This window comes from Ahaetulla prasina, chromosome 13 (assembly GCF_028640845.1).
Source record: "Ahaetulla prasina isolate Xishuangbanna chromosome 13, ASM2864084v1, whole genome shotgun sequence".
NCBI classification, from domain to species: domain Eukaryota; kingdom Metazoa; phylum Chordata; class Lepidosauria; order Squamata; family Colubridae; genus Ahaetulla; species Ahaetulla prasina.
This window is the reverse complement of record NC_080551.1, coordinates 16,025,383-16,051,966: the sequence shown is the minus strand read 5'-3', so window position 1 is coordinate 16,051,966 and position 26,584 is coordinate 16,025,383. Positions and strand designations below refer to the sequence as shown.

The 26,584-nt window shown below is 42.4% G+C and overlaps 1 protein-coding gene across 14 annotated transcripts in view; it reads left to right on the top strand.

The window, feature by feature from the left end:
* The window catches only part of ADAMTSL3 (ADAMTS like 3), a 214,925-nt gene that overhangs the window by 55,716 nt on the left and 132,625 nt on the right, over positions 1 to 26,584 (top strand). The window lies entirely within an intron of this gene.

The following is a 26,584-nucleotide window of genomic DNA, read 5'->3' as shown; positions in this document are numbered from 1 at the left end:
TAAAAATAATTGCTCTAAACGTGGAGTAGAGATATAACGGCAAAGAAAATAGCACGTAAGAACCTCTGTTCATTTTGGCAAACGATCTGAGCTTAACCTGGGAAGTGTGTCTCAGGCTGTGGACATTCGTTTCTAACAGGAGGCCTCCCCCCCAAACACATTGATCTCTGCATGAAATTGACGGGACTTGTACATGGACACTTAAAAGCACAGGGGTAGCACAGTGTGAGTAATGCAGGGATTTAAAGACCTCCCCCAGTCTGTTACATGGTAAATGGTTTCCTTTCTCCCTGCCCAGCCAGCCTGGCTCCAGCCAAACTCTGCTCATACCAACTATTCTTTCCCTCAAGCATAGTGGGATATGTGAGCAAGCGTGGGCTTCAAAAACTTTAGCAAGGGGTTCTCTGCCCAGTTGCTGGGTGGGTGTGGCCATGGTGGGTGTGGCCTAGTCGGCCTCCTACACCACGGGGAGGGGGGGAGCTCCTGCACCTGCCGGAGGGAGGCATTTTTGCCCTCCCCAGGCTCCAGAGGCTTTTCTTGAGCCTCTGGGAGGGTGAAAACGGCATCCTCAATTTCCAGAAGTCCTCTGGAAGCAGGAAACATGCCTGTTTCCAGCCTTCCCTAACTTCTGATACGCCTGTTTTTCGCCCTCACCAAGCCTCCACGTGTGCCCTGCACTTACCTATATCCAAAATGGGCCACATGGGGACTCCTGGGAGGGGCGGGATGGGGTGGGCGGGGCCAGCCAGGAGTGGGATTTGGGGATTCTCTGAACTGCACAGAATCTTAGCTAGAGGTTCTCCCGAACCCCTGTGAATCCCCAGCAGCTCACCCTCTGTTTAGACTGATATGTGAATCAAGCCTTGATTATATTCAGAGGAGAGCTCCTGAAAAATCACTGGGACCTAAAACCTTTTCAGGATCCAACTGGCTTATTTCAGTGTGTCAGATTTGATTTAGGGAACACGTAGGGTGTTATGTGAACTTTGGCAGTGACCTTAATCCCTGAGAAACCTGGTGCCTGAGAAAATAAAATTAAACAAAAATAAAATAAATAAACAAGATTTGCAGCGAAGAAAGACTTTACAGCTCATCTTTACCCTTGACTGCCCACATGGTTTCTCTTGTAACTTTTGGTTGCTGCTTTCTATCTTTGCAATACAAATATTTGTTTCTTTGCTGCTACAGTATTAAGTTACGTTATCCAAAAAACATGGTTTTCTCTGAAGATAGAATGAAGGACTACTTCTATCTATGTAATCTGGTCATTCATTGCTAAACTGGCATGTAATCCTGTTAAAAAGAATGTTACTGCTGCTTACATGTTTTTTTTTTCTTCCCCAAATGTGTATCTTAAAAGACTTACTGTTAGATTGAAATAGAGACAAGTAAAATATTAATAGGAACAACCCAGGGTCTGTTCTTCTCTAGCAACGCTGCGCATGGATTCATATTCTGCACCCATAGTTCATTATATTCAGCTTTGGCCTGGCAGAAGCATGCTTATATTTCTAAGGATAGCTGTATATAACCCTTTAAATGCAACCTTGTAAGTATAGCAGATGGACAACCTTGCAGTTCCACATATCCATATATTATTCAATAGCTGAAAGGGAGGGGGGAAGGGACATAGATTTGCCTGCCGAAGTATCTATACAGCCCCCATTTATTCTTGCACTGTAGTGGTTAGCATATTTCTAGCTTTATTGAAGTAACATTATTTGTAGTGTATGCTAGCTAGGATCAGTGGTGGGTTTCAATTTTTTTTACTACCGGTTCTGTGGGTGTGGCTTGGTGGGCGTGTCACAGCTTGGTGGGCGTGGCAGGGGAAGGATACTGTAAAATCTCCATTCCCTCCCCAATCCAGGGGAAGGATACTGCAAAATTCCCATTTCCTCCTGATCAGCTGGGACTTGGGAGGCAGAGAATAGATGGGGGCGGGGCCCATCAGAATTTTTACTACCGATTCTCCGAACTACTCAAAATTTCCGCTACCGGTTCTCCAGAACTGGTCAGAACCTGCTGTAACCCACCTCTGGCTAGGATTGGATATTTACTGAGAAATGTGTTTTAAGTTCTTGGTTGTAAAACTTGCTTTGCTCATTTTGGACCCGTTTGTATTTGGCACCCAAAAACCAATGCTCCGTCAATTATACACAATTACTGGAATTTATGCACATGAATCAACATAGTCAGTAATGCATAAAATATGTTCCAGAATTGGTGGCTACAATTCTGACAGATTGCTGTAGTTGAAATTTAACATGTCCCAAAAATCGATTTTTCTGGGTGATATGTGAACATTTTGTCTCTTAGACAGCCCTGATCAAACCCCCCCTCCCCCCCCAAAAATATCTTCCTGTTTATCCTGAATAATCCCAAAAACTATCCATATGTTTAGGCTGGTTATTGGGCAGCCTAAGAGGTTATCTACATTTTGCTGTATGTAATGAGCATTGCCTTTCTCGAAACCTTTGCCTTTCTTGTTGCTTCTGCCTTTCTAAGTTGCTCAAGAGAAACAGCCCCCACCTCGCAAATATTAGTAGTGCTGGATAACTTACATACTGTTGTTTTTTTCCCCCAACATTCAAGATACTGCTTCCAAGTACTAAAATCATTCCAGATGACAGACCACCAACAGTGGACATGAGTAAGATTATGGGACTAATATGGTCATCTCCTTGGTTCTGTTTCTTAGCTAAGATCTAGGACGGCCTCTCCTAGCTTGATACCATCCAGCTGTGTTAGATTTCAATTCCCATCGTCCCTGATTCTTAGTCACTTTGGCTATGGGCGCTAAAAGGTTTGGAAGATGAAAGGCTGAATGAATGTATGATTTATTATTATTATTATGACATATACACAGCAAACGAGATAATTATGCTGGATTTTGTATCACAGATCACTAGTCGAACACTTCCCCAGTGTTTAGGACTGCGTGATGTATCGGCGAATTATGCGAGCGGATCCCAGTAAGGTGGCCTTCTGCAGCTGTTGTTGTTGTTGTTGTTGTTGTTCTGCAGCTGTTGTTGTTGTTGTTGTTGTTGTTGTTGTTGTTGTTATTATTATTATTATTATTATTATTATTATTATTATTAAAAAAAAGAAACGGTGCCGAATGAGAAGTAGGGTGGAGAAAGATCCTGTAGCAAGACAAGTGAGAACCGTTGTTCACTTTTCGAAGTTCGGCCCTTCATGTTAATTTCTCCTTTTCTCTGCAGATAAGCAGTTTCCTGGCAGTCGGCAGCTCTGATTATCTACATGGGAAAGTTGGATGGGGAGTACCCATTTAATGGGGAAGGTGCACAGTTCTTCCCACACTTTTTAATGCATTACATCAAAAACTGTATTACAGTCCGGGCCAAGAAGGGTTTCTCCCCTGGTTATCTTTTCTCTGTCTTTCGTTTTGCGATCCATTCTCTTGTTTCTCTCCCCCACCCGGACGTTCTCCAATTTTTCAGCAATAAAATCAACCGACTGTGCTTTCATTAGTTCATCTCCAGCATCTTTCTTCTAACCTTCACATTTGACCCATTTTGCTTTATGACTTGTCTCTTAATTTCTCAAAGTCAACTTTCAGCTTCGGGGAGAAATTCGATTTTCCCATCTAGCTTTCCGCTGCTCCTTGGTTCTCGTTCACTTTGTCTCTTAAGCTTTTCTATCCTTTCTGATAAAATCCCATTTGTACCCCCCCCCCTCGTATCTTTGTCACCTTTTCAATTGAAAGGACTTAAGCAACAGAGACTGGATGAAAAGTCTCCAGTAACTTTAAGGTTCAAAATGGTTTGAAAGTTTAGCATTTCAGTTGTGACAATTTAGGGATAATCCTTGACATATGACCAAAGCTGAGCCCAAATTTCTATTACTAGGCGAGACACATTTGTTATGTGAGTTTGGTCCCATTTTACAACCTTTCTTGCCACTGTTGCTAAGTGAATCACTGCAGTTGTTAACTTAGTAATACAATAGCACTTAGACTTACAGAATATACCGCTTTACAGCCCCCTCTTAAGCGGTTTACAGAGTCAGCATATTGTTCCCAATGATCTGGGTCCTTATTTTACCGACCTTGGAAGGATGGAAGGCGGAGTCAACCTTGAGCCTGGTAAGATTCGATCTGCTAAATTTCAGGCAGCCAGCAATCAGCAGAAATAGCCTGCTGTACTGCATTCTAACCACTGGGCCACCAACATGGTTGTTAAGTGAATCTGGCTTCCCATTAACTTTGCTTGTAGGAACCTCAAAAAAGATGATTGCGTGACCCCGGGACACTGCAACCGTCATAAATGTGAGTCAGTTGTCAAGCATCCAAATGTACTGTATTTTTCAGAGTATAAGACGCGCCTTTTTCCCCCCAAAAAAGAAGGTGAAAATATGGGTGTGTCTTATACTCTGAATGTAGCCCCTCCCAGCTTCTCAAACAGAGGTTTCATAGGCTGAAAAAACATCAGAAAAGAAGCTTCAGAAAAGAAGCCCCCAAACAGAGCTTCAGAAAAGAAGCCTCCAAACAGAGCTTCAGAGGCTTTTTTTCTGAAGCTGTTTCGGAGGCTTTCAGAGGAAGAAAAAAAAGTTTTTTCTGAAACGGAGTTTCAAAAGTTTCAGACGCAGAAAAAAAAAAAGCAAGGCACAGAGCTCACAACCAACGAACCTGTTGTTAAAATTCACCTCTGGGAACAGCTGATTGGGGGAGGCCGCTCTACCTGCCAATCAGCTTTTTTTCTTATTTTCCTCCCCAAAAACTAAGGTGCATCTTATACTCCAAAAAATACGGTAAATCACGTGGCCATGGGAATGCTGCAATGGTCCTTAGTATGAAAAAATGGTCACTAAATGAACCGTTGAAAATCGAGGGCTACCTGTAATGACAATAAGAAAATAAAATTTTATAACTTTTTTTTGCCTTTATTGGATCTCAATTTGCATAAAAAGACCCATTAACAGTCCGATATAAAATGTTTAATAGTGGAGCGTATTAGCAGATGCAGATCTAATGTAGATGTATTATTGTGTTCAGCTGAGTTGACTTCTAAATAAGCTTGTGTAGAATTTCAACGTTAGCCTGCGATAGTGTTTAAAACTGTGGGATTGTTTTCAAATTAAATATACATAGGCATACTGTGCAAATCTTTCATGTTAAGATGACAGCAATGGAGAAGATCCAGCTTACATTACGCCTTTAAAAGTACTATTGATTTTAACGCTCACGTTTGCTGGTTGATTTATATCCTGTCTTTGAACTAAAAAGAATGCAAAGCAGTTTTTAAAAGCTGCATTTCTAGGATTTTGTTAGACAATAGCAGAATGTGCCACTTTTCAACTTAGTTTTTTTTTTCTTGCCTGATTCTGGAATATGTAAAATATAAATGGAAATAATTTTTAAGTGGCTCTTCCTGTTCTCTTAATGCTGTTTTTTGTTTATTTGGTTTTAAAATCTGCTTATTTGCTTTACACGATGATAAAAAAAACGTTAAAAACAATATGGACAGATGAACAGAAGAGATTAGCTCTTTAATCGGTTGCAATGTGGTTTTGATTGGTTGGCAGTGCTGGTGGAATACGAGGACCAGAAAAATTTGTGCTTCTAAGTCAGTCTTATGTCATAGGCACTGTAACATAAATCAAGCCCTGGTGTTTTTGCTTGAAAAATCAGAGGGTTTTTTTTCCCCTTTCTTTTTCTTTTTTACTTTTTAGTAACTTTATGTGTGAAGTGAGCTTCCCAGTTTCTGTTAACCACTTGTGGACAGTGTGATTCACCCACAACATTAGTGATGGAAGCAACAGAAAAGTTTTGAAGGTGTCTGAAAAACTTGGTGAAGAAGTGAAAGCACGCATGCTGGTTCTACTTGCACACTTGGCTAAAAAGGGCACCAGTTTATAGTGCAGGTAGAATCAGCCATCGCTGACATGAAAATGCTTCATTGGGAGTGCGCAGATTTGTTTCAAATCTGGGTTTTTGTAACCATGTGCAAATTGAAGACTGGCAGAGAGGAAGTGAGGGTGGCTGGGTTCCTTTAAGTGTTCTGTGTGCTGTGCCATAACAGATTAACAGAGTTGGAAGGGACCTTGTAGATCACCCAGTCCAACCCCTCGCCCAAGCAGGAGACCTTGCACCATTTCTGACAAATGGCAGCCCAATCTCTTCTTAAAAGTCTCCAGTGATGAAGCTCCCACAATTTCTGAAGGCAACTTCTGCTCCATTGGTTGATTGTTCTCACTGTCAGAAAATTTCTCCTTATTTCCAGGTTGAATCTCTCCTTGATCAGTTTTTATCCATTATTCCTGGTTTTCAGGTGCCTTGGAAAATAGCTTGACCCATTCTTCTCTGTGGCAGCCCCTCAAATATTGGAACACTGTTATAGGAACATCTTGACTTCTCCCCAAGAAGGCATTCGGGGCCAGCAGGAATTTTGTCTTTCTTGCTGACAAAGAGCTGGTTTTGCTGCCAAACCAGCTCTTTGGTGGCCTGCTCTTTGGTGGCACGCTTCCCAGTTATGAATGGGAGCTACTAGGAATGACTCAAGATGCCTCTTGGATGACCATGGACCTCCGTGAAAAGAGGACCTAGAAGATAACAATTCTAGATGGGAGTGGTCGAAGAGCCGAGTCTCCATCTTTTTCCTTCCCATTGTCTGCTTTTTAAGAATGCCTGGATTTTAACTCTACAACTGTTCTGAACTTGAGGGACAACTACTCCAGCAGTGGGAGCATATTAGGAGAAAGGCATTATGAATCATCAGTGCTTGGAATACTTTACCTGACTCTGTGGTCTCTTTTTTTTTTTTATTTACATTTATACCCCGCCCTTCTCCGAAGACTCAGGGCGGCTTACATTGTGTAAGGCAATAGTCTCATCCTATTTGTATATTTATATACAAAGTCAACTTATTGCCCCCCCAACAATCTGGGTCCTCATTTTACCTACCTTATAAAGGATGGAAGGCTGAGTCAACCTTGGGCCTGGTGGGACTAGAACCTGCAGTAATTGCAGGCAGCTGTGTTTAATAACAGGCTGTCTTACAGCCTGAGCCAACCCACGGCTCTTCTCATAATCCTAAAAGCTTTAACCAAAAACTTTCTACTATTGACCTCATCCCATTCCTAAGAGGACCATAAGGGGCGTGCATAAGCGCACAAACGTGCCTACCGTTCCTGTCCTATTGTTTTTTCTTTTCTTCTTTATATATATATATATATATATTATCATATAAGGATATATATATATAATATAAGGATATATATATATATATATATATATATATATATATATATATATATATATATATATATATATATATATATATATATATATATATATATATATATATATATATATATATATATGTTTTCTGAGGTTTTCACAGGTGTTTATATATTATATAATCTTTTGTATGATACCTACATATATTGTTGTGACAAAATAAATAAATGATTCTCATGAAATTCTGCTCTTAAACTTGTCCTGAACTTGAAAAAATGCAACACATAAAAAAAAAATACATGGAATCAGAAAAGGATATCAAGTCAATAATACATGGGCCGCCAAACCTTCCCATGCAGATAAACTCTGGCTGGCTATTTCAGAGGCTCTTCACAGTGGGTGCAGCGATTATGTGTGACAGAACCATTGAAGTGCTTCTCTGGTGAAAGGATTTGTTGGTGATATCACCATTGCTGTGGGATGCCCAGTTGGAGGTTCCTTTCATAGTGGTACCCATTAATGTACTCGCAGTTGCCCGCCTTCAAACTGCTGGATTGGCAGGAGCTGGAGCATGTGACAGGAGCTCACCCCATCCTGCAGCAGCGATGGGTCTCAAACGCAAGCCTGCTGATTGGCAGCTCAGCGTTCTAACTTTTTGAGCCAAAGTGCCCCTCCGTCTTGGCCATGTATAATCGTGGTTTTTCTTTTCTTTATATATATATATATATATATATATGCTTAGACCTCCTATATTTACTCATATATGTGTTTATATATTATATAATCTTTTTGTATGATACCTACATATATTGTTGTGACAAAATAAATAAATAAATAAATAAATAAATGATTCTCATGAAATTCTGCTCTTAAACTTGTCCTGAACTTGAAAAAATGCAACACATAAAAAAAAAATACATGGAATCAGAAAAGGATATCAAGTCAATAATACATGGGCCGCCAAACCTTCCCATGCAGATAAACTCTGGCTGGCTATTTCAGAGGCTCTTCACAGTGGGTGCAGCGATTATGTGTGACAGAACCATTGAAGTGCTTCTCTGGTGAAAGGATTTGTTGGTGATATCACCATTGCTGTGGGATGCCCAGTTGGAGGTTCCTTTCATAGTGGTACCCATTAATGTACTCGCAGTTGCCCGCCTTCAAACTGCTGGATTGGCAGGAGCTGGAGCATGTGACAGGAGCTCACCCCATCCTGCAGCAGCGATGGGTCTCAAACGCAAGCCTGCTGATTGGCAGCTCAGCGTTCTAACTTTTTGAGCCAAAGTGCCCCTCCGTCTTGGCCATGTATAATCGTGGTTTTTTCTTTCTTTCTTGATAGATGCATCAAAAGTGAAAGACAGGCATATGTTCCCAAATAACCTCCGGGCATGCACCAAAAGAGCCCTGATGGAGCTGAGATCCTCAGCAGGTGTCCATTACATGTTTGAAAACGTGCGTCTGCTCCCTGTAGGGTACATGAGTTTTTGGGAAGAAGCATTATTGTAACCACAGCAAATACAATTACCGAATGAAGTGTGAAAGCAGCTTTAAGCCTGCTCTCATTTCAAATAATATGTAAGGACCCTGTCACTTTTAATAATTTTTTCCTGCATAGTTAGTGGAATTTTTTTTAAAAAAACCTTTGCAGAAAAGCAGGGCTTCTGATGTTTGTTTTGGCTCTAAAGACAGATCATAATATAACGGAATCCCTATAAAATTCATCATCTAATTTTTCTGAAAACGACTCGGCCTTGCAAGGGATTGATTTTCTCTTTTGGTTTTTGACTGTCAGTGGCCACAGAGGGAAAAACAAACAAACCCTCCTTTATTTTTGTATTGAGGACCTGTATACTGTACGAGCTGGAAAAAGGGCCGTGAAAATATCTACAGACCCCTCATATCCTGGACATAAACTGTTTAGTAAGCTATAGGGCCTTGATGGCGAACCTATGGCACGCGTGCCCTCTCTGTGGACGTGCAAGCTGTCGCCCCAGTTCAGCTCTGCCGCACATGCCCGTACCTCCTGCCAGCCAGCTGATTGTCGGGTCTCTGGCGGGTGGGGTATGTGCAGGGGGCCGTGCGCGCATGTGGAAGGAGCAAGCTGCATGCGGGGGCTGCGCACACATGTGCAGGGCACATATGGGGGGGGCGTGCACATGTGCAGGGGGTGAGATGCATGCACAGGGCCCACGCATGCATTGCATTTTGGACGTGCTTTGAGCACTCTGTCCGGAAAAGATTAGCCATCCCTGTTATAGGGCAATTGCATGCCAGAACAACTAGACACAAGGACAGTTTCTCCCCTCCCCCCATGCCATCATTCTGCTAAACAACTAATTTCCACAACACTGTCAAACTATCTAGTAAGGCTACATTCTGTTATTCTTCTCATCATTCCTATTACCTAGCTCCTTATCTTCTTTTAACTATAACTTTGTGGCTTGTATGTTATGATTTATATTGTTTACTTGGTATCCTAGTATGGTTTATGTTATATAGTACCCTAGGACTATCACCAAGTGTTGTATCTTATGATTTATGATAAATGTATTTTTACAATGACTATGATCATGATTTACATATTGCTTGCATGTACACTGAGAGCTTATGCACCAGAGACAAATTCCTTGTGTGTCCAATCATACTTGGCCAATAAAGAATCTTGTTCTGTTCTGTTCTGTTCTGTTCTACCCTACCCTACCCTACCCAACCCTATCCTACCCTATCCACAGGGGTGGGTTCTACTTACCTTTTCTACCGGTTTGGAATGGGTTTACAAGCACACTTCTGCGCATGCGCAGATCACCCATGATAGATAGATAGATAGATAGATAGATAGATAGAATTTTACTATCGGTTCTATAGAACCGGATCAAACCGGGAGCAACACACCACTGCCTACTCTACTCTACCCTACTCTATTATTATATTTTCTGTTCTGAGTCTGGGGAAGAATAATATAGGGCATGTGTTCTATATACCACATCAACCTTTCAGTGGAGACAAGACAGGAAGTTTAAATAGGGCTTCTTCTTCCATTCATTCTTTGTTGGGAATGTGGTGGAATCAGTCAGGTGATTTACGCTGCCTTCTCTCGTAAGAAATGCTGTAGAAATTTAATTAAACAGGCATCAGAAATTATGAATTAACAGTGGCTTGAGTTGCTTGGTGGAAGCAAGAGTGGAGGAAGGGAAAAACATATTAATACTGTTAATACTGACCTGCTGTTTGGAATGTTCTTTTGTATGTGTGTGTGTGCACACGGGGTGAATGCACACGATATTATAGTGCTAAATTAAGAGCTGAATGTATGTGTTTCTTATATTCTAGGATAGTGATGGCGAACCTTTTCGGCACTGAGTGCTAAAAAGGTTACGCGGAAACGTTGCGTGTGCGCACTCATCAGGAAAAATCGAACTTATTTATTTATTTATTTATTTTTATTTATTTTATTAGATTTCTAGACCGCCCTTCTCCCGAAGGACTCAGGGCGGTGTACAGCCAAGATAAAAATAAACAATGTACAATTAAAAATAAATTAAAAAACTTATTATACAGTTAGGCCGATAAATTAAAATATATAAAATCTAAAAAACCCCAATTTAAAACTTAAATAGCAATTAAAATTTAAAATCTAAACAATTTAAGAAAGCCCCGCGCGAACAAACAAATATGTTTTCAGTTCGCGGCGAAAGGTCCGAAGGTCAGAACTTCCAGGTTCTGATGTGCATATGCACCCAACAATCAGCTGGCTGGTGCGCATGCACACACTGGTTTTTGCCACTGCCGCACACGTGAAAACAGCTAATTGCTGCGTGCACATACACACCAAAAACCTGGAAGACAAACAGGCAAGGCTGCACATTTATTTTTTTATTTTTATTTATTTATTTGTCAAACACAACAGTATATATAAGTATAAGCATTAAATCACTATACGAATTGGATACAATCAACAGGAACATTAGGACAGGAACGGTAGGCATGCTGGTGCCATAGGCTCGCCATCAAAGTTCTAGGAAGAAGACTGTGGAAATCATTCTTGGTATACATTTTTGTTTTCTTGTTCTTTATATTTTTCTGCACCTCTGTTTCTATCTGTTTTTTTCCCTCATTGTCTTTCTTCCTGACTGCTAGTTTATATTCGGCAGAGATCTGGGGCAAATGGTTAGAACTTTGGATGACCCACGAAAATATTTTAATAATTTAATAAACGTAAAAAACATTCCAGAAGAAAAAATTTCCGAAGCACACTTTCGCAAGGGCATTTAACATGATAAAATACTGAAAGACATTTAAATAATTAATGGACTGGCATAACAATCCAGGTATGTGGCAGTTCTTAAGTTTTGGAATCCGATGATATTCTTTAAGGTATCATTTAAAGTGACAGCGTCAGTCTCACGGTAAATGACCCCAATATTGCATTAATACAGTGTTGGATTTCTCGTAACAAATTTTTAAAGCTAAAACTTTTTCTCTCCAGCTTTCTAATTTGATTTGCTTTTTGCTGCAGGCAAGCGCACGTTAAGGTCATTCCATGTTTAAAGAAGGCCACATGGATTTTAGAAAATTGAAAACACTTGGAGCATCTTTGTCTGAATTCATCTGTTAGAGTTGATCTCTTGACTCTTGAGACTAAAACATATCTTTCTTAAATTATATTCACTTAAGCTGAATGCTTCATACCTGTCCCATGCTTAAATTAGAAAAAGGCCTTTAAGCATTTATTCTATAAAGCGAGTGGCTCATCCTAGATAACCATAGGTGAAGACAGAAACCTGGTTCTGTGGGATTTGTAGAACTTGAGCTTGAATTCTGTACAGGTAATCCTTGAGGGTCTAGGACTTTTCAGCTCCTGCCCTTGGCCACGCCTGCTTCTCTGCCAGGGTTCCGCCTCTGGGCATTCACCTTTAGCTTTGCTCCTCAGCTAACATGCCCCTAGCTGTTCGCCACAGCCCTGTCGTGTCCCACTCCTCCGCTGACGGCCGGGTCAGGGAAATCCGAATCAGGCGTGCCTCTGCAGCTCTGCCAAAGTCCTAGCAAAGTCCTCAGGGCAGGCAGGAGACCAGAAAGTGACTTCAGCAAGATATGTTAGACTTTGCCTGACTCAGAGAATGCCAGAAAGCAGGCCATGGGGTGTGGCTCCATGACTCAGCACTTATCCAGGCCTGCCCCTCCCTTCCTTCTGTTGCCTCCGCCTATCAAGTCTTCTGACGCGAGGGTCACTCCAGACTGCAGCTGTTGGTAATTGACCTTCCTCAGGCTCACATGCTGTGGAGGAGGGGGAGGGGTTTAGTTGCTCCGTTTGCTTGGGCATGGAGCCAGAGCTGGGGGCTGGAGATATTTTCTCCTCTTCAGCCTGTCTGGGCATGGAGCCAGGGCTGGGGCCGGGAGGCATACTAGAACATTCCTCCGTGTTCGGAAGCAGATAAGCAGGCCCCGGCTGTGGTGAGATTGGGCAAGACACAACAAGCCCCTCCCATTCCACGTGCTTCGGCATGGCCCATTCAATACTACACTGTTCATCCTGGACTTTTGACTACCTGGGTCAATACTGACAGCCAGAAGCCACCGTGCAATCAATTGTAGTTCATTTAAGTGTTCGTTCAAAGTTAGAATGGCATTGAAAAAAGTGACTTATGACTGTTATTCACACTTGCGACCGTCGCAGCATCCCCATGATCACGTGGTCAAATTTCAGATGCTTGGCAACTGACTCACATTTGTGATGGTTGCAGTGTCCCAGGGCCATGTCGCCTTTTCTGACAAGCAATGGGGAAGCCAGATTCATTTAACAACCGTGCCACTAACTTAACAACTGCAGTGATTCACTTAACAGCGGAGGCAAGAAAGGTTGTAAAATGGGGCAAAACTCACTTAGCCAATGTCTCAATTAGCAACAGAAATTTTGGGCTCAATTGTGGTTGTAAGTCAAGGACTATCTATATGTTCTCATGGTTAGGGCACATCTATATATATCAAAGTGAAATACCACCTGCGCATCATCATGAAATATCCAGAACCGTAAAGTCTATAAACTTGAAATCTGGCACGTATCTTCTTGGCTTCTAGGTGCTTGCTAAGAAAGGATTTTTCGAAATGACCATCATATCGTTAGTATTTCTTATATTATTATTAACATGCTCTGATGCTAAGGAGTTAGACGTTCTACTCCCCCTCCCCACCTAAAAGGGAGAGAAGGGGATAAGATAGGAGAGGCTTCTGTGGGGCAAGCCTGAGGGAGAGAAGGGGAGAGGAGAGGCCGATCATAACTACTCATTTTTATTGTCCTGTACCATCTGCCAGATGGTAATAGTTCAAAAAAAAAAAGGTGCCCAGGATGAGATGGATCATTAAGCTTGATCATTGAGCTTTCTTAAGGCAGTGGGAGCTATAAAGCTCTTCCAAGGCGGGGAGAGGGCAACCAATGATCCTCTGGACAAAAGATCTGAGAGTGTTGACTTTGAAGGAGGTATTTCAACCCATGAATCAAACTAAGGAAGAAGCATCTTTTTGGAGAACAGAGCAAAGCCTCGGTGAAGTAAGAGATGATTTTACAGGATGGCTGTTTTTCACCCCATGTGTATAGCAGAGGTGGGTTTCAGCAGGTTCTGACCAGTTCTGGAGAACTAGTAGAAATTTTGAGTAGTTCGGAGAACCGGTAAATACTCTGACTGGCCCTGCTCCAATCTATTCTCTGCCTCCCAAATCCCAGCTGATCGGGAGGAAATGGGGATTTTGCAGTACCCTTCCCCTGGAGTGGGGAGGGAATGGAGATTTTACAGTATCCTTCCCCTGGAGTGGGGAGGGAATGGAGATTTTACAGTATCCTTCCCCTGCCATGCCTGCCAAGCCACACCCACCAAGCCACACCCACAAAACTGGTAGTAAAAAAAATTGAAACTCACCACTGGTGTATAGCTTAGAACGAAGAGCAGAAACTCCACTGATTTTTGCATTGAGAGGATAAATACACAACTGTGCGTTACAATTAAGACTCCGTTTTTGGGGTTTTTTTTTGCTGCCTCTTTGCTGGAACTTGCTGACATTTGAGGTTATTCATCACCTTAGATGATTGGATGCCCTGGGCCTCCCTTTTTTTTTTCTTTTTTCCATGAAACACAGTAGAAGACTGTGAAAGCTGCCAACGAAACATGGGAGCAAGTTGATGTCTGCCAAATAGATAGCTCTAGTTGGTGTCTCTCCCGTTAACAGCAAGGCAGCTAAAAATACAAGTTGAAAGCCATCAAGCTGTTTTCCAAGCTTCCCCCCGAAAATATTGCGAACGCCCGCCCTGGTGTTTGCTTAATTTGAAAAATCTGTGCCGAAGTGGATGGATACCACGTTGTAGGATGGAGAGCCGAGTGACGACCTAGGTTCACTGCTTTGCTGAATTAATAGTTAATTAATAGTTAACGTATATTTTCTGGACAACAACGGTTCACGGTTTTAAAAAGAAGTATTGAGCGTTGAGTATACATTTTCTGTATTTCTTACCATTTGGAGGGTGGGGGTGGGGGAAAAGACACCATTAGTTGTGACATCTGTTTTTCACACTTTTGCTCCACATTTTTTTGGATGGCTGCCTGCTCCGAGCTGAAAAGTGACGAAGGGATCGGGCAAAGATGGCCCAGGGGTCTGTTCCCAGCTGGTACGAACGTCTGGAATGCCGTACGCTGTGGATAGATTCGGAGCTATCGTTTAATAGGATTGGCATTTCAATGGTAGGCCTGCAAGAGAAGGAAAGACGGGGACGGACAATTTGCTTGCGGATGAAATGTTCAAAACATCACCGGCGCAGAGTCTTTTCTTACTGTGCGGTTGGGTGTATCTGTGTGCTACATCGCTTACTGATTTGGAGCTTCATAGGGCAGACAGTGGAGTCCTTGTTGTAATAGGTACAATTACTTATCTTTCTCAGAAGCTTTGGCCATGTGTTCATTTGTCTTTCCTCTGTGTATGAGGGTGACTGTCTTTCTCTGCCTCCCCTCACATCATGATCTTATTTTCTTAGAAGGAAGCTGTATATTTATTTAAAGAAATAATTTGGGTTGTGGTTTCCTTCCTTCCTCCCTCCCTCCCTCCCTCCTTCCTGCTTTCTATTCCTCCCTCCCTCCCTCTTTCTATTCCTTCCTTCCTTCTATTCAATTCTCTCTCCCTTCCTCCTTCCTGCTTTCTATTGCTTCCTTCCTCCCTCCCTCTTTCTATTCCTTCCTTCCTTCTATTCAATTCTCTCTCCCTTCCTCCTTCCTGCTTTCTGTTGCTTCCTCCCTCCCTCCCTCTTTCTATTCCTTCCTTCCTTCTATTCAATTCTCTCTCCCCTCCTCCCTCCTGCTTTCTATTGCTTCCTTCCTCCCTCCCTTCCTCTTTCTATTCCTTCCTTCCTTCTATTCAATTCTCTCTCCCTCCCTCCCTCCTGCTTTCTATTGCTTCCTTCCTCCCTCCCTTCCTCTTTCTATTCCTTCCTTCTTCCTTCCTTCCCTCTTTCTATTCCTTCCTTCCATTCAATCCTCCTCCCTCTGTTCCCCCCTCCCTCTTTCTATTCCTTCCTTCCATTCAATCCTCCCTTCCACCCTCTTTCTATTCCTTCCATTCAACCCTCCCTCCCTCCTGCCTTCCTTCCTTCCTTCCTTCCTTCCTTCCTTCCTTCCTTCCTTCCTTCCTCCTTCTCTCTCTCTCTCTCTTCCTTCCTTCCATTCAATCCTCTCTCTCTTTCTCCCTCCATCTTTCTATTCCTTCATTCCTTCCATTCAATCCTCCCTCCCTCCCTTCTTTCTTTCCTTCCTTCTCAAGGCAGCCAATATACCTAATAATCCTTCCTCTTCCTATTTTCCCCATCACAGCAACTCTGTGAGGCGGAGTTCAGCTGCGAGAGATTGATTGGCCCCCAAGTCATCCTTCTGGCTTTCATGCCTAAAGGTGGGACTAGAACTCACAGTCTCCTGGTGTTTATCCTGGTGCCTTAACCACTAAACGAAACTGACTGTCTTTATACTTTTCTTTTCTCTTTTTTTGTTTTAGGTTATTCTGGTTGGTTACTAAAACAAACAAACAGACAGACAGTTTTCTTCTAATCCAATGTCCTATTTTGCTTCTCCTTTATATTTTTATAATAGCTAAATCCCTTAGCAATTGGAAAGTAAGTACTCAAAAGATTTTTTTCCCCCATCTCTCTGAAACATTAGCCCAGATCCTCACTGCGGCTCTTCCTTCAACGGTATCGGTTTAGCATTTTACCTTCTTGGCAATTTTCCACTTACATCTAAATTAAATTTTATCACACTGCAGTCACTGTTTCCAGTCGTTTCAGCAGTATTTGCATTTTGCCCTTGGCTCCGAGCACCGTTCATTTATTTCTTTATTTTACAATATTTAGAGGCCATCCCATTCCTCTTAGATTCTGGGCTGGGATACAGCAAACTCAAAGACAAGATGCAGAAACCCAGCGCAAAGCGTTTAAACAGATTGATCAATAATCAAATAAACACGATAAACACCCAGTAAATTAAATTAGGGAAGTAAGAACCAAACGCAAACCGAAACAAAATGGCTTTAACCTACGTACAAAAAATACCCAACAGGGTTGAGTCCATCTACACTTCTGAGAGGAGAATTTTCCATAAGATGGGTACCACCGCTGTGATGATGTATTTATCTCCTCTTTAAGACCAACAGCGATTGCTCTTTTCACAACTACCTGTTTTAGATAGTAATAAATGAATCTGCTACGTCAGGGGTCCCCAACCTTTCGGACCTCAGCGACCACTAAATTCATAATTTTAAATCCCGCGGTCCGCTAATATGATCTGCCTAATGATCGGCTGGGTGGGCTTGGCTAGGTGGTCATGTGACTGGATGGGTGTGGCCAACTTGATGTCACTCACATCGAGGGGCGCCTCACCGGCTTCTACTCACCCCTCCCCTCCCAGCTACTCCTCCCCTGCCCGGCCGGGCTCCTTAGGGCCCCAACAGGAATCAGTTGTTGGAGCTAAGCAGCCACCACGAGAAAGAGTTGGCAAAACAGCTCAGTTCAAATTGGATCTGACCGAGAAGGAGGCTCAGCAGAAGCACCTCACTGAGGACTAGGAGCATAGGCTTTCCAAGCAGAGGGAAGACTTGCGGGAGTGCAAGGCCAGATGCCAGCATCTGGAGGCTCAGCAGGTTTAGATGGTCAGACAGTTCCAAACCATGATGCAGTCCCACTGGAACAAGGCCTTCCGGCTCTTTGCCACCAGCGGTGCTTCTCTCCAGCCTTCACCCAAAGCCCCGCAACAGGAGGCTGAAGCATACTCGAACTAGCAATTTCTGCCCCCCCCCCAACCTACACAAAAAGACCCCGAAAGGGGAGACTTTCTGCAGCAACACAAACATTCATTGCATGTATCCGGCCCAGGGGCCGTAGTTTGAGGACCCCTGATTTAGTGCAATATTAAAAAAATGCAAATAATTTTTCTGCAGACCACCAAACTTTTCTCACGGACCACCTGTGGTCCATGGACCACCAGTTGGTGACCACTGTTCTAGGTGACACATATCAATGTTAAACTCTCAAGCTCTTGATATCCTATTTGTGGGGGGGGGGGGAAATCTTGCATTCCCTTTCTCCTAAAAAAAAGTATGATTTTTTAAAATCGCTTCTTTTGGCCGTATTTAGTAGACATATCTCTTTGACATGGGCACCTTTAGATATTACTAACTGATAACCTGGCGTTGCCCGGGTATTTATTTATCCCAATCCTGTATTAGGCAGGAAGAGTAACTTCATCCTGAGCTCTGATTTCGGCGAGAATTAAATTAGTTAAAAATGTTTTCCCTGTGCCCCCAGAAGCGTCAAGTAAAATGATATCGCTTTGTTGTTTTGCTAGCTGATCCATGGTCAAGAATAATCAAAGCCTTGTTGAAAGTGTCCAGACCAAATGTCATTTCTAATGTTGGATTTTCCCCCTTACCAGAGGGAGCCCCCTTGTGGAGTATGTGAAGCCGTTACCATGCCAACTCCACTGCGCTGCACAGTAGAAGCCATTTTAAGGCACAACAGGCTGTATCTTAACAGAACCACCCCTCCCCCCCGAGGAGTGTTAGGGGTGTCTCCCCAACAGTATTTCTTTCCAGAGAGTAAGTCATCTGTGTATCAAGTTTGGTTGAAATTTCTCAAGGCATTCCAGAGTTATGCTGGAACACACACACACACACACACAGAGAGAGAGAGAGAGAGAGAGAGAGAGGGAGAGAGAGAGAGAGAGAGGGAGGGAGGGAGGGAGAGGGAGAGATTTATATATATATTCTGTTCGCAGTATCTTCCTTTTTCTTGATCTTTTTTCCCCATTTGGTACCATGGTTTGATAGGGTTTTCGTCGTCTTCTTCTTCTTCTTTATTTATTTTTGTCACAAGATTATATACAAGCACATATAATGAAAGAAGAACAATAGGACAGGAGCGGTAGGCCCTTTTGTGCACTTCTTCTTGTAATCATACCAAGTTTGGGAAAGATGCTAATATTCATATTCACAAGCCCAAGAGTGAGTAGTTGATGTGAATTCTATGTAAGGATCACTGGATGGAAGTATTAATTCCTAGGTTCCATAGTAGATGCAAATGAGAGTATTGCTTTGTATTTATTCTATGCCATTTCCTTCACAGTCTGTGGGTTTTAAAATATAATGCATGAAAATAGGAAGCGTTTTTAATATCCTCAGAAGAAATGGTGTAAAAAAAAATTCACTTAGCTCGCAAATATGCTTATCCCAAATGAATAGCGGGGTCAAAGGGTAAGTAGAAAAGAATGCTTAAGCTCATTAAACCATAACAATTATTTTCACTGTTTCTTCTAACTGCATATATTTTGTTGCCTTTTGTTCAAGTATTTTGCGCATATTTATTAATGCTGTGTCCTTCCATGGCTACGTACCAGCAGCTCCGGTTACCCAATTAAAGCAGTTTCCTTTCTTTGCCAGCAAAATGTTTTCTTGAAATGACTTTCACTTCTTGGGGTACTTGAAGTGGAGAGCTTTAGGAATAACAACACGTCTGTGTAAACGAAAACATTATTTTAAGAAACAACATTAGGTCAACTGACTACCAGACTTTATATACAGAGTTCTTGGAAGTGAGTGACGTATTTGCAGACTGCATTAAGATAGCTTTGCAAAGTATAAACTTAGAAATACTATATCTAGTTGGGGGAAAAAAGCCGGAGTAGGTGAATAAAGGAATTCTTTTGCTCTTGTTTTATAACAGAATATCAGGAGTTGGAAAAGGGACCTTGGAGGTCTTCCAGTCCAACCCCCTGTACTCGGGCAGGAAATCTTATAGCATTTCAGACAAATGGTTGTCCAGTCTCTTCTTAAAAACTTCCAGCATTGGAGCACCCACAACTTCTAAAAGCAAGTTGTTCCACTGACTAATTGTTCTATCAGGAATTTTTTCCTTAGTTCTAGGTTGCTCCACTCCTTGATTAGTTTCAATCCATTGCTTCTTTTTTTAAAAAAATTTGCATTTATATCCCGCCCTTCTCCGAAGACTCAGGGCGGCTTACACTATGTCAAGCAATAGTCTTCATCCATTTGTATATTATATACAAAGTCAACTTATTGCCCCCAACAATCTGGGTCCTCATTTTACCTACCTTATAAAGGATGGAAGGCTGAGTCAACCTTGGGCCTGGTGGGACTTGAACCTGCAGTAATTACAAGCAGCTGCTGTTAATAACAGACTGTCTTACCAGTCTGAGCCACAGAGGCCCTGTGTTCTTGTTCTACCCTCAGGTGCTTTGGAGAATAGTTTGACTCCCTCTTCTTTGTGGCAGCCCCTGAGATATCGGAATACTGCTATCATGTTGCCTCTAGTCCTTCTTTTCATTAATTCTTCTTGTGCCATATCCATCATCGGATGTTGGTGATCATGTTGGCGATCCTATTTTTACCCTGTTTCCCCCAAAATAAGACATCCCCTGATAATAAGCCCAATCGGGCTTTTGAGCGCATGCGCTAAAATAAGCCTCCGCCAGAAAATAAGCCCTTCCCGAAAATATTTAAATGCAGAGCTGGAAATCCTGTAAGACGGCAAGAAGAGCCCCATCTTGCTCCATGCGCCCCAAAATAATAAGACTTCCCTGAAAATAAGGCCAAGCGCTTATTTCGGGGTTCAAAAAAAATATAAGACAGGGTCTTATTTTCAGGGAAACACGGTATCAATATCCACACAAAAAAGTGCTGTTGAGTTTTGTCCAGTCCCTTAGATTTTGAAGCCATGATGTTCTTCTTTTGCCTGGACCTCATTTGCCTTCAATCTTTCCTTGGAGGATTAAGTGAAGGATGCCATATTTTTCTGGATGTCGCGTCACATGTCTGAAATTGTTCTGTCCCCCCTCGCCTCCGTCCGAGCGATGGCTTAATTAGCCAGCACTATCAGCTCTGGCAGCAAACTAGCGAGCGCCTGCCAAGTGACTCTGTTATCTCCCTTGATGCCGATGAGTCACCCAGGAACAAACAGTACTTCAGCTCTAGTTAAGCAGTTGATTTGCCTGCTACGAAGAGGCATAGCAGCCCTCGCTGCTTTTATATCCTGTGGGGTGTGGCTCCATGACTCAGCACTTCCTAGGCCTGCCTCACCCCTGCTTCTGTTGTTCCCGCCTCTCCTGCCTATGAAACCTAGGGTCCAGCCAGGCCTGATTGCCATCAGCTGGGTCTGGAGGTGTGGCCTGGGGGGAGGAAAGAGTCAGGGGATGGAGGCCTCGTTATCTCCTCCACCTGGCCTGCCTCTGGCTCCTGGAGCTGAGCCAGGAAAGCCGGTGCTCCCGAGTTAAGTCCTGATGGTCCTTCCCCCTCACTTTCCGAGTCACTTTCTGGCAGGGGGCCCAGCTCGGGGGGGGGGGCACAGACACAACAGAAATATTCTAACTTTCACTTTTTTATGGTTTTGATAACTTCCCTTGGCTTTCCCATGAGGCTTATCACCTCCTCATTTCTGGTTTTGTCAATCCAACATATATGTAACAGCCACCTGTAAATCCACATTTCAAATGCTTCCAGTCACTTCAAGTGGCTTTTTGTCAGGGACCAACTCTCCACTCCATAGAGCAGGATAGAAAAGATGTAGCATCTGACAAGCCTGATTTTCAGGCTTATGTCGTGACTGCAGAAAACCTTTTTCATTTTGAAGAATGCTTTTTCAAGCTTTCTCTATTCTTGTCTTTACTTCAGTGGACATGTTCCAGTTTTCATGTAAATCAGAACCGAAGTACGTGATCTTTTCAACTTTTTCTAATGGTATTCCTTCCGAAATTATTGGTGGTGAATTAATGAGTTGTTTACTGACGACCAGGATGTTGGTTTTTGAGGTGTTAAGCTTCAAGCTGTATTTTTTGGATATTTTTGTGGCTCTGTTGATGAGGAACTGAAGGTCTTCATGCTTACTGGCAAGCAGAACTGTGTTATCAGTACAGTGGTGGGTTGCTCCCGGTTCTGTCCGGTTCTATAGAACCAGTAGTAAAACCGGCAGGACGCTCCGCCCTGACGTCATCAAGGGGCTTCTGTGCATATGCAGAAGTGCGTGTGCTCCCATTGCGAACCGGTAGTAAAGGTAAGTAAACCAGTAGTAAAAGTAAACCACTGCATTAGCATATCTTAAATTCGTTAAACTAGACACGCCCAATTTTAGCAACCGTAATAGCTCAGGCTGTTAGAAGCCTGTTATTAGAACACAGCAGCCTGCAATTACTGCAGGTTCAAGCCCGGCCCGAGGTTGACTCAGCCTTCCATCCTTTATAAGGTAGGTAAAATGAGGACCCAGATTGTTGGGGGGGCAATAAGTTGACTTTGTAAAAATATACAAATAGAATGAGACTATTGCCTTATACACTGTAAGCCACCCTGAGTCTTCGGAAAAGGGCGGGGTATAAATGTAAATAATAAAAAAAAAACAACCATCCTTTATACGTTTATTAGTCCCCTAATCATCTTTGTTGCTCTCCTCACTCGTGAATCCTGTTATCTAGCACCAAAATAATGCTGATCTTTAGATTCGTGTGGATGGGCGTGAACAATAAATCACCTTAACTGTTCCTGATCTTTTTCATCTGACAAATTAGCTCAAAGTCACTCAGTCAACTTTCATGCCTAAAGCGAGATTAGCACTCGCCCTCTCCTGCTTTCTAACCTGCAATGGTAACTACCACTGGCTTTTCTAACATTGCTTTTAATTTTAATATCCAGGTAGCCTAAAGATGGAGTCTACTCTTGAATTCTAGGATAAAATGGGAACGTTCTTTTGCAGGGATGGTGTGGCAGAAACCTAAGAGATGGCATAACATTTGTTAGGGAGAACTTGAAAAAGACAAGACAAAATCCAGAGGGTGTCTGAGAAGCTAGTAGAAGGCCTCCGCTGTCTTGAGGATGAAATCATTTGAAATTTCACTGTATATTTATTAAAACTGAACGAGAATAACCATTAAAGCTCTATTCAGATAAGGGCTTGCCAATCCTAAAATAGATGGCTGGAACCTTGGCCTGTTGCTGCATTTTTTCTTTTCCCTCCGTGATGTGAGTCAAGAAATATGCATTTTGTCGATGCTCATAACCACGCACAGCCAGACCGGTGAAGCAGTTGTGCAAATAGTCCTTCACTGCTTCCTCTCTAAAACATGGTTTCTCAACTTCTGCAGCTTTACAATGAGATACAGATAAAGGTTAATGGAGTTGGAAGGGACCTTGGAGGTCTTCTAGTCCAACCCCCTGCCCATGCAGGAGATCCTACACCATTTTTTATTTTTTTTTTACATTTATATCCCGCCCTTCTCCGAAGACTCAAGGCGGCTTACACTATGTCAAGCAATAGTCTTCATCCATTTGTATACTATATACAAAGTCAACTTATTGCCCCCCAACAATCTGGGTCCTCATTTTACCTACCTTATAAAGGATGGAAGGCTGAGTCAACCTTGGACCTGGTGGGACTTGAACCTGCAATATTGCAAGCAGTTGCTGTTAATAATAGGCTGCATTAGCCTGTTGCGCCACCAGAGGCCCTGTTTTTCTGACAGAGGGCATTTCTGACAGAGGGCAGTCCAATCTCTTTTTTTTTTTATTATTGAAAAAGTTTTTAAAAAAACAAAGACATTTTCACCCCTTTTTCCCCCCTCCCTCCCAAAAAAACCCCTTCCTCCCTCCCTTCCCCCCCTGGCTTCCCGGGTCAATCACAAGGTATTGTTATACATAAACCAAACATAGAATAAAATTTTCCCTTCCAATCCAATTATCCTCATCCAAAGCTTTTCATCTCCCAACCCCCTCCCCATTAAATAAAATAACTTTCTAATTATTCAAAGGCAATCTGATATTTCTTAATCTGATATCTGTTTTGTATATAATCAATCCATAAGGCGGAAGCTGGGCGCCACCATTGTTCCCCAGAGGGAGGGGGGGCCTCAAACCCTCCCTCCTAAATTTCTCCATCACCTCTTCTCTCCAGAGCTCCACAAAACCGGAAATCTTGTTATTTTAAGTTCTCCTCTCTCCAAAGTGATTCGTGCTCCTTCCAGTCGCAGGGGAGAGAAACCCCCCCGCACTCCGGAGCACTCCACTCACATTTGCCGATATCTCCTTCCCTTCTCCCTTCCTCAATTCTTCTCCGTTCCCTGTTCGCCACCAGGCTGCTGCAATTATAAATCCAAAGCGCCGGTGTCACGGGCACAGCGGCCCAGGCGCCGACCAAAATAATGGCCGCGGCCTGAGGCCTCCGAACCCCTCCGAGCCTAGGACGCGCCAGCATCGGTCCCCCCAGTCCTGTATGTCGGCTGGGAGACCCCTGGCGAGCCGTCCGTGCGGCAGGTGTCCTTTTCGGAACACCTGGCCCCTAAGGGCCTCGGAGGCGGCCGGATTCGGACACTGGAGGCAGGAGAGGCACCTCCAGATGTCCGTTGCCGCCGGATACCGGAAGTCGTCTCTAGACACGCCCAATTTTAGCAACCGTAATAGCTCAGTCTGTTAGAAGCCTGTTATTAGAACACAGCAGCCTGCAATTACTGCAGGTTCAAGCCCGGCCCGAGGTTGACTCAGCCTTCCATCCTTTATAAGGTAGGTAAAATGAGGACCCAGATTGTTGGGGGGGCAATAAGTTGACTTTGTAAATATACAAATAGAATGAGACTATTGCCTTACACACTGTAAGCCGCCCTGAGTCTTCGGAGAAGGGCGGGATATAAATGTAAATAATAAAAAAAAAAACCATCCTTTATACGTTTATTAGTCCCCTAATCATCTTTGTTGCTCTCCTCACTCGTGAATCCTGTTATCTAGCACCAAAATAATGCTGATCTTTAGATTCGTGTGGATGGGCGTGAACAATAAATCACCTTAACTGTTCCTGATCTTTTTCATCTGACAAATTAGCTCAAAGTCACTCAGTCAACTTTCATGCCTAAAGCGAGATTAGCACTCGCCCTCTCCTGCTTTCTAACCTGCAATGGTAACTACCACTGGCTTTTCTAACATTGCTTTTAATTTTAATATCCAGGTAGCCTAAAGATGGAGTCTACTCTTGAATTCTAGGATAAAATGGGAACGTTCTTTTGCAGGGATGGTGTGGCAGAAACCTAAGAGATGGCATAACATTTGTTAGGGAGAACTTGAAAAAGACAAGACAAAATCCAGAGGGTGTCTGAGAAGCTAGTAGAAGGCCTCCGCTGTCTTGAGGATGAAATCATTTGAAATTTCACTGTATATTTATTAAAACTGAATGAGAATAACCATTAAAGCTCTATTCAGATAAGGGCTTGCCAATCCTAAAATAGATGGCTGGAACCTTGGCCTGTTGCTGCATTTTTTCTTTTCCCTCCGTGATGTGAGTCAAGAAATATGCATTTTGTCGATGCTCATAACCACGCACAGCCAGACCGGTGAAGCAGTTGTGCAAATAGTCCTTCACTGCTTCCTCTCTAAAACATGGTTTCTCAACTTCTGCAGCTTTACAATGAGATACAGATAAAGGTTAATGGAGTTGGAAGGGACCTTGGAGGTCTTCTAGTCCAACCCCCTGCCCATGCAGGAGATCCTACACCATTTCTGACAGAGGGCAGTCCAATCTCTTTTTTTTATTATTATTGAAAAAGTTTTTTAAAAAACAAAGACATTTTCACCCCTTTTTCCCCCCTCCCTCCCAAAAAAACCCCTTCCCCCCTCCCTTCCCCCCCCCCCCGGCTTCCCGGGTCAATCACAAGGTATTGTTATACATAAACCAAACATAAAATAAAATTTTCCCTTCCAATCCAATTAACCTCATCCAAAGCTTTTCATCTCCCAACCCCTCCCCATTAAATAAAATAACTTTCTAATTATTCAAAGGCAATCTGATATTTCTTAATCTGATATCTGTTTTGTATATAATCAATCCATTTTTTCCATTCAATTAAATATCTTTCCTGCATATTGTCTTTTAAAAAAGCTGAGATTTTAGCCATCTCAGCCAAATTAATGACTTTCAGTATCCATTCTTCTATTGTAGGTACCTCTTCTTTCTTCCAGTATTGTCCAATCAACAGTCTTGCTGCTGTTATTAAATTCAGAATCAGTTTAGTCTCAATCCCTGTACAATCCGTTATAATTCCCAAAAGGAAAAATTGTGGCAGGAACTTTATCTTCTTCTTCAGTACATTTTGAATAATCCACCAAATTCTTATCCAAAAGGCCTTAATTTTCTTGCAAGTCCACCAAATATGAAAATATGTAGCGTCATCACAATCACACCTCCAACATTTCGCTTGGATATCAGGATACATACATGATAATTTTTTGGGATCTAAGTGCCATCTAACCCAGATTTTCTCCCATGTTTCCAACATTATTGGTTCCTGAATATTCTGTGCCCATTTTATCATACAGTCCTTTACCAAATCCTTTTCCGAATCTATTTCAAGCAACACATTATACAATCTCTTTATATGCTCCTGGGTCTGATTTCTAATTTGCTTTATTAAATTTTCCTCCCTTTGCATTATAGCAATTTTTTGATCTTCTTTCCATCTAGCACTTATTTGCCCATATTGAAACCAAGTATAATTCCTCCCTTCTTCATTTAATACCTGTAATGATTTTAATTGCAATCTACCTCCTTCAGCATACAAAAGTTCTTTATAAGTAATCATTTCCTGTTTCTGTTCTATATTTATATTCTCTATTGCATGTCTAGGGCTCGCCCATATAGGAATCTTGTAATCTAAGTTATAAGAATATTTTTCCAGACCATAAAGAGCACTTCTCAACACATGATTCTTAAAAGCCCTATCCACTTTTTTTTCATAAAATAAGTATGCATGCCATCCATATAACAAGTCATAACCTTCTATATTCAAAATTCTTTCCTCCGTTAAATTAAACCAGTCACTTATT